The sequence below is a fragment of the Schistocerca americana genome, chromosome 1 (assembly GCF_021461395.2).
Source record: "Schistocerca americana isolate TAMUIC-IGC-003095 chromosome 1, iqSchAmer2.1, whole genome shotgun sequence".
Lineage (NCBI taxonomy): Eukaryota > Metazoa > Arthropoda > Insecta > Orthoptera > Acrididae > Schistocerca > Schistocerca americana.
Window position 1 is genome coordinate 800,618,180 of NC_060119.1, and position 9,258 is coordinate 800,627,437.

General features: G+C 46.0%; 1 pseudogene; it reads right to left on the reverse strand.

Moving 5' to 3' along the window:
* Window positions 1-1,573: 1,573 nt before the first annotated feature.
* LOC124558377 lies at window positions 1,574-1,691 on the reverse strand (annotated as a pseudogene).
* Window positions 1,692-9,258: the final 7,567 nt, after the last annotated feature.

The following is a 9,258-nucleotide window of genomic DNA, read 5'->3' on the forward strand; positions in this document are numbered from 1 at the left end:
GTCGTTGAGTACGCCATCGCAGGCGCCCCTGTCTTTGAAGCAGCGTCAAGGGTAACCGCAGCCATAGTCTCCGAGCTGATAGTCCATGCTGCTGCAAACGTCGTCGAGCTGTTCGTGTTGATGGTTGTTGTCTTGCAAACGTCCCCATCTGTTGACTCAGAAATCGAGAAGTGGCTGCACGATCCATTACAGCCATGCAGATAAGATGCCTGTCATCTCGACTGCTACTGATACGAGGCCGTTGGGATCCAGCACTGCGTTCCGTATTACCCTCCTGAGCCCACCGATTCCGTATTCTGCTAACAGTCATTGGATCTCGACCAACGCGAGCAGCAATGTCGCGATACGATAAACCGCAATCGCGATAGGCTACAATCCGACCTTTATCAAAGTCCGAAACTTGATGGTACGCATTTCTCCTCCTTACACGAGGCATCACAACAACGTTTCACCAGGCAACGCCAGTCAACTGCTGTTTGTGTATGAGAAATCGGTTGGAAACTTTCCTCGTGTCAGCACGTTGTAGGTGTCGCCACCGTCGCCAACCTTGTGTGAATGCTCTGGAAAGCTAATCATTTGCATATCACAGCATCTTCTTCCTGTCGGTTAAATTTCGCGTCTGTAGCACGTCAGCTTAGTGGTGTACCAGTTTTAATGGCCAGTAGTGTATCTTCGAGATCCACGGAAGAGCCTGAGGAACAGCAGCAATTTTCCCAATAAAAGACTCAACATCATGATGCCTAAGAACCTAAAAGGAATACAAGGTACGCTGGAAGTTAATTAATTAGTTAGTTAGTTACTTTCATGTTTCGTGGACCATTTTGCACGATAAATCGTTAAGATGTGGAACGAGTCATTTTACTTCCATTTTTCCCCGAAATGAAAACAAGATATACAGACTGAGTTAGCAATTCCTACCCACCACCTTTCATTCGTTACAAACATAACAATTCTTCTACGGAATAGAAGGAGTTGTTAAGGAGAAAATTTTTCAATCTATTTTCAAATTTTACCTTGCTGTCTGTTAGACATTTTATATCACTGAGTAAATAGTCAAAAATTTTTGTTGCAGCGTTGTGCACCCATTTCTGGGCTAAGACAACCTTAATGTTGAGTAATGAATGTCATTTTTTCTTCTAGTATTTTATATATATATATATATATATATATATATATATATATATATATATATATATATATATATATATATATATATACCACATTGTTCCTTTTGAAATGTAGAGGATTATTTACAACAAACTTAATGAGGGAATAAATAAATTGTGAAGCAGTAGTCAGAACGCCCAACTCCTTAAACAGGTGTCTACAAGATGATCGCATTATTTCATAGACATTAAAAGTAAACTCCTCCTGAACAGGCCATGAAGTCCCAACGGTACCGACCGGCCGCCGTGTCATGCTCAGCCCACAGGCGTCACTGGATGAGGAAATGGAGGGGCATGTGGTCAGCACACCGCTCTCCCGGCCGTATGTCAGTTTCCGAGACCAGGGCCGCTACTTCTCAGTCAAGTAGCTCCTCAGTTTGCGTCACAGAGGCTGAATGCACCCCTCTTGCCAACAGAGCTCGGTAGACGGGATGGTCACCCATCCAATTGCTAGGCCAGCCCGACAGCGCTTAACTTCGGTGATCTGATGGGAACCGGTGTTACCACTGTGGCAAGGCCGTTGGCCCACATGACATTACTGAATGAAAATAAGCAAAATATGTCAACTTACTGATTTCTCTCTCTCTCCCAAGGATTTGCTATGATCCTAAGTGCAAATGTGGCTGAACTAAGTTGTTTTAAGAGTTCCAAAATGTGTTTTTTCCTATTTAAGTTATCATTAATATGGACACCTAAAAATTTTGAAGTCTCCACCCTATGTATTATTTCATCACCAAGTGTTACATTTATCACTGGTGCAGTAAGCTTAGAGGTGAACAACTGAATACGAATTGTCTTTGTGAAATTCAGGGTGAGACCATTCTCAGAAAACCACTCAGTCATACTTTTGAGAACTTTGTTCACCATTTCTGCCATTTCTGTATATATACTGGGAGTGATTACAATACTGGTGTCGTCTGCAAAAAGAACCAATTCGGCTTGTTGTACAGTAGACGGTAAATTATTTACATATATGAGAAACAGTAGTGGACCTAAGATTAAGCCTGGGGGAACCCCATACGTGATTTCTCCCCAGTCAGAATTATGTCCCTGAATTCTGTTGGTTTTAGTACCAAGAACAACTTTCTGATGACACATTTCCACGAGGACTGAGCTCCAAGTAAAAGACGAGAGATACGCTATCTCACCGTAAATACTCATACTCCCATATGTACTTTACCACTAGACGTCACGAAAGATGGACCTCACCGATTAAAAGGAGGCGACTGGCATTGTCTCAGTAGAGAAGCAGCTAAAGTAAAATGAGTTGCTCAGGAGTATTTCATGACTGGATGTTACCAGAGTGTCAAATCCATCAGTGACATTTCAGACCTTCTACAGCTGCTCAAGTCGAGTGTTGGCAGTGTGATTGCGAAATTGAAACGTGAAGAAACAAACACAGGTAAACCAAGGCTAAGCAGACATCATGTACTGACCGAGAGGGATCGTCGAGCATTGCAGAAGTCATTGTTAAAAATAGCACCAAATCAGCGGAAGGCAACAGTAGTGAGCTCCAAAGTGCTATCTTCGGTACAGGTAGCGTATTGACTGGTTGTAGCGAGTTAAAAAGGATGGGGTGCAATGGTCCAGCAGCTCCTCATAAGCCACAAATTTCTGTTGTCAGTGCTAAGCGAAGCTTGAGCTGCTGTAGAGAGTGGAGTCACTGGACGATGGATGACAGGTAATGGGTGGTATGGAGTAATGAATCACAATACACCTTGTGGCAATCCGGTGTAACGGTCTAGGTTTGGCGAATGCCTGGAGAATGTAAACTGCCATCATGAGTAGTTCCAACAGTCATGCACAGAGAAGATGGTGTCAATGGTACAGGGGTATTTTTCTCGATTAGGGTGTAGTCTCCCCTTTGGGCTAAGAAAAACGCTAATTGTAGAAGATGTGAATACATTTTACAGCACTGTGTACTGCTTATAGTAGACAAAGAATTCGGAGACTATGACTTTCCGTATCAGCATGACAATGCACCCTGTCATAAGGTAACATCCGTGAGTCAACGGTTTGTTGTTGAAAATAACATTCCTGGAATGGATTGTCCTGTCCTCAGTTCCGACCTCCCTCGTTGGAAAACATTTTCGATGACTTCGTCTACGATACAGACCCCACTGTTCAACGTCACTACCTTATCACATGTCTCCCCTTGGGAAAGAATGGGCTGCTAGTTCTCGACAGGCATTTGGACACCTCATTGGAACTATCCCCAGCGCAGTTGAGGCCGTTAGAAAGGCGGAAGGTTAGGTCCACTAGAAGGTCCTGGATACTTTTTATCAGACAGTGTACATTAAAATTCTTGATGACGAAACTGTGCACCACTGCCATAAGTTAAATGCCAAAAATTTCGGAGGCGTTTCAAGGAAAGAAGGCAGCTCTAACAAGGGTGTGTCCAAGCAAGTCCGTCCAATGGACAATTTATCAGTTCCATTGATATTTGTACATATATCCGTTTCCAAACTTTTAGCCGACTTATGGAGAGCAATGTAGAATGAAAATTAAGGCTCTACACAATGGCAAATCAGTTATTTACTCAGGGGCTAAGACTTCGAATGGCTCTGAGCACTATGGGACTTAACTTCTGTGGTCATCAGTCCCCTAGAACTTAGAACTACTTAAACCTAACTAACCTAAGGACATCACACACATCCATGCCTGAGGCAGGATTCGAACCTGCGACCGTAGCAGTCCCGCGGTTCCGGACTGCATGCCTAGAACCACTAGACCAGCTAAGACTTCGGGGTTCCAGCACAACCGCCAGCAGGGAACACTTGAGTGGTGGCATGAGCCCCCTCACATACTTCTCTGAGTAATTCGATCTTCCTCTCTAATTGCATGCCTGGAAAAGTCGCTATTCTTTCACACGCGGACTTCCCACAAAGCATCTCTCGTCACCCGGGTGGTCCGATGACAGGCGGGCTCTGCTGATCTTGAAAGGGTTGAGCCGACGGGTGTGAGGGAGTCGAGTGGATGCTTTCCAGATGCCGACATTGTCATAAGAGCGGTGGCGACACGCCCACAGGGGCCTGACGGAGCGGCTGGGCTAGAGATTCCATTACTTCGCAGAAACTTAGTGAAAACCGTTTCTAGCGGGCTACCAGCGAGGCGTGGGAAAGACTTGTGTTCCCAGGCAGTCTTGGAGGGCAAATTCCCGCGTTTTATGCAAATTCGTAACCGTGATTAGCTTGCTCACGGCATAGCTCCGTGACGTAGCAAAATCGGAGAAATTGGCGCCAAGAATCTCCACTGGTAGTGCTTCGGCAATAGAGTGGAATTTTCCGCCGGTTTTCGAGTTGCTGATTGGAACGTTTAACCACGGCCACTGTCGTGGGGGCGGGAATGTTCTGTGTTCGATTTGTACGGGTGCTCTTGTGAGGGTTGGCTCTCGCCTTTCGGTCGGAGTAGGTTACAAGACTGAGCTCTCGCTGCTCTGGACAGGCTGCCTTCCGTTGGCTGTCTAATATATTTTTATTTAATTGTAACTGTTTGACAAAGTTGCTGAAGTTCCGACTAAAACGTAACTTTCCATGTACAGTTGGCAATTGAGCGTTCTGCGTACAAGCAGCCTATGTTGTCTGTCTTGAGCAGTTTTGGCTAAAGTTGACTGTATCGGAGTTACTGTGTGACTTTGCTTTTTAAAATCAATCATTGTACCATCAGTGATTGTGTGGCGAGCCTTCTTTGTCTCCCTCAGAGGCGCATTTGTATTGCTAGGAAGTCTTTAGTCTGGAACAAAAAGACCAGGATAATTTGTTTCGGGCTATACTCGTGATATTATCATCACCACGACGGGACGTCGAAGCAACCATCCATCGCCTCCGGTACGCCAGATCGTGTTCTTGCAGTTAAGAAGACAGCTTGGTAATGTATGTCCGCAGCACCGGCAGATTAGGTATTTTCCTAGGTGATAATCAGAGCTCAGCAGAGCGCACCTGTTCGTCTTTTTCTAACTTTGTTCTCTCTTGGGTGTTCATTGTCTGAGTTCTCACTACTGTAGTAGCAATTAATGTTGGGTTGGCTGTGTGTTTCTCTTAAGATTTGAGTTGCAAGGAATTGGCTCCACGTACCATTTCATCATGAATGTCACAATCTAGTTTAGGGCAACTTCACCTCCACAGCATTTATTTGAGTATCCAATTTGAGCCAATTTGATGTATTGTAAATGTTTCATGTGTTTTGTTTATTATTTTGAGTTTAGTCATAATAAGTCATATTGTTATTTTGGACAGAACTGTCATTCTGTTAATCGGTAGAGCAACCCTTTCATTTCTCACTGCGTTAATGAAACTTTCCTTTATTTAACTTATTTATCAAGTTTAATTATTGCAGGTGCCAAACTCTCTTCTACTTCACTTGCAGGGTCGATTACAGTCAGTTCGCGTTTCTTTTTAATCCATGTGCAACAACAAAAGTCGGAGTTAGAATAGGGGGGGGGGGGGTTTAGAGCATCATTTATATATGAAGATTCTAGAAGAATTTAGTGTTAAATACACTGCTGGCCCCGGCACCTCGCACGCTCTAGCCAGCTAAAGGCGCACGCTCACAGGCCGACCGTTCCTGCTGACAAGAACATACCCCGTACATTCGTGAGTCCAAGGAAGGCGATCAACGTAAAATAGAAAGTATCAACATAAAACAGAAAGTAAAACACATTGTACTAAACAAAAAAATATCAGAAAGATTGACCGTCGTCAAAAGTAGAGTTGAAACGACTGAAACAAGCAGCGTTCCAATCAATCCAATGGTTCAAATGCCTCTGAGCACTATGGGACTTAACATCTGAGGTCATCAGTCCCCTAGACTTAGAATTACGTAAACCTAACTAACCTAAGGACGTCACACACATCCATGCTCGAAGTAGGATTCGAACCTGCGACCGTAGCAGCAGCGGGGTTCCGGACTGAAGCGCCTAGAACTGCTCGGTCACAGCGGCCGGCTTCCAATCATTTACATGCTTCTCAAAGCCGTAGTATTGTTTTCACATTCACAGTTAAGTGAGATACTGAAACAGTGAATGTACATCTGATTTTATATCAATTACACTCCTGGAAATTGAAATAAGAACACCGTGAATTCATTGTCCCAGGAAGGGGAAACTTTATTGACACATTCCTGGGGTCAGATACATCACATGATCACACTGACAGAACCACAGGCACATAGACACAGGCAACAGAGCATGCACAATGTCGGCACTAGTACAGTGTATATCCACCTTTCGCAGCAATGTAGGCTGCTATTCTCCCATGGAGACGATCGTAGAGATGCTGGATGTAGTCCTGTGGAACGGCTTGCCATGCCATTTCCACCTGGCGCCTCAGTTGGACCAGCGATCGTGCTGGACGTGCAGACCGCGTGAGACGACGCTTCATCCAGTCCCAAACATGCTCAATGGGGGACAGATCCGGAGATCTTGCTGGCCAGGGTAGTTGACTTACACCTTCTAGAGCACGTTGGGTGGCACGGGATACATGCGGACGTGCATTGTCCTGTTGGAACAGCAAGTTCCCTTGCCGGTCTAGGAATGGTAGAACGATGGGTTCGATGACGGTTTGGATGTGCCGTGCACTATTCAGTGTCCCCTCGACGATCACCAGTGGTGTACGGCCAGTGTAGGAGATCGCTCCCCACACCATAATGCCGGGTGTTGGCCCTGTGTGCCTCGGTCGTATGCAGTCCTGATTGTGGCGCTCACCTACACGGCGCCAAACACACATACGACCATCATTGGCACCAAGGCAGAAGCGACTCTCATCGCTGAAGACGACACGTCTCCATTCGTCCCTCCATTCACGCCTGTCGCGACACCACTGGAGGCGGGCTGCACGATGTTGGGGCGTGAGCGGAAGACGGCCTAACGGTGTGCGGGACCGTAGCCCAGCTTCATGGAGACGGTTGCGAATGGTCCTCGCCGATACCCCAGGAGCAACAGTGTCCCTAATTTGCTGGGAAGTGGCGGTGCGGTCCCCTACGGCACTGCGTAGGATCCTACGGTCTTGGCGTGCATCCGTGCGTCGCTGCGGTCCGGTCCCAGGTCGACGGGCACGTGCACAAATGCTGCGCAGCTAGCGCCATTCGACGGCCAACACCGCGGTTCCTGGTGTGTCCGCTGTGCCGTGCGTGTGATCATTGCTTGTACAGCCCTCTCGCAGTGTCCGGAGCAAGTATGGTGGGTCTGACACACCGGTGTCAATGTGTTGTTTTTTCCATTTGCAGGAGTGTACATTATAACACTGCCAAAGTTTTGAAAATTTTTTGCCTAATCAATTGCATGACATACACATTTCTCAAATTTTCCAATGCTATATTTCTTCTGGTTTGCAGTATCCTCGAAGTAATGCTATTTAATAAACACTGGTGTTAACAAATTAGTAATTTATTGTTACTGTATTAAAATGGTTCTAATGGCTCTGAGCACTATGGGACTCAACATCTTAGGTCATAAGTCCCCTAGAATTTAGAACTACTTAAACCTAACTAACCTAAGGACATCACACACACCCATGCCCGAGGCAGGATTCGAACCTGCGACCGTAGCAGTCCCGCGGTTCCGGACTGCAGCGCCAGAACCGCACGGCCACCGCGGCCGGCTACTGTATTAAAAGATTTACACGTTTGTTGTTGTTATTTTTAAGATACCAGACATGTTCAAACTCAGAGGGGAATGGAAGGTGAAGAAGAAAAGACAGTCTGTGGACATCAATAATGTACAGTGAAAGTAGCCTACCCATTGATCAGCAACAAAAATATTCTGCAATGGATGTAGTCATTACGCAACTGCAATGTATGTAGACGTTACACCTCCCCCCCCCCCTCCCCCTCCTTGCCAGCCTCCTCAGCCTAAATCACGAATAGAGTGACCTTTCCGATTAAGGTTCAATTTCCTATACAGGACGCCATTATACACTGTCTGACCAAAAAAGTGAAGCACTCACAAGACATGGTTGGATGTGAAAATAATTTTGTGCATGTATACACCATTGTGAGGTATATAAATGATCAAAGTTACAATTCTCTGTGACAGATCCTAGTAGAACGGCCACTAGAGTGCGTTAGTGTTTTCGTGGTAGTGTTGCTGCCAGATCTGATAGGGTATACAGTGGGCACAGACAGCATCAGATGTTGAGTGATCACTGTGACGGAGATGCCGCTTACTCATGTCAAACGCGTTATCAGCATCTGATAGAGTCTGAAAGGGGTTTCTTTGCTGGCTGGACGAAATATGCAGTATCCAGATTTGTGGGCATTCAGATGTTACCGAAACCCGATGATGGATTGCATCGGAATGTGAGAGGCATAGTACTCGTCAAGGTTCCAGTCGATCACATCTGGCCACCACGATGGAGGATTGCCATACAGTGCTCTAAACACATCATCACTCCTTTACATCTGCGCCTGTCGTCTGAGAACAAGTAATAGACTCCTTGCATCATTCTGTATCATCCAGTACCATTGGTTAGAGACAATCAGTAGCCAGTCTGTGGAATTACTTTCCAATGAGTAGGCTGCCGTTAACACCAGAATAAGAATCGCTACGTCTGGAGTGTTATCGTAACTGGGAAGCAATGACTGCTGATGGCGGCGCATTGTGTTCAGCGAGGAATCGTGGTTCTGCACAACCTGGATGGCCATCGGGTATGGAGGCTTCCCGAGGAGAGGTCCCACTCTTCCAATGTCTCAGAGCGGCACAGTGATGTTACTCCTGTCGTTAGGGTGTGCAGTGCCATTGGGTTACAACTTCAGATCACTGACAGAACGCTGACGGTGCAGTGGTACATCACGGACATCCTGCATCCTGCACCCTCATGTGACAGTATCGTGCTGCCAGTTTGCAACAGCACAATGCTCGTCCACACGTGACACTTTCTCTATGATATATTTGCTTGACTTTGAGGTATTTTCGTGACCAACAAGATCCCAGATCTGTCCCCAAAAGACCATGTATGAGATCAGGCCAGACGCCTGTCCCAGTGCCAGCATCCAGGATGTCAAGGAGCAATTTGCAAGAGCTGCGAACCTGCCCGCCTAAGGAGAGGCTACAACGGCTTTTTGCCATTCTTCCCAACAGAATCTGTGCACGAGTATG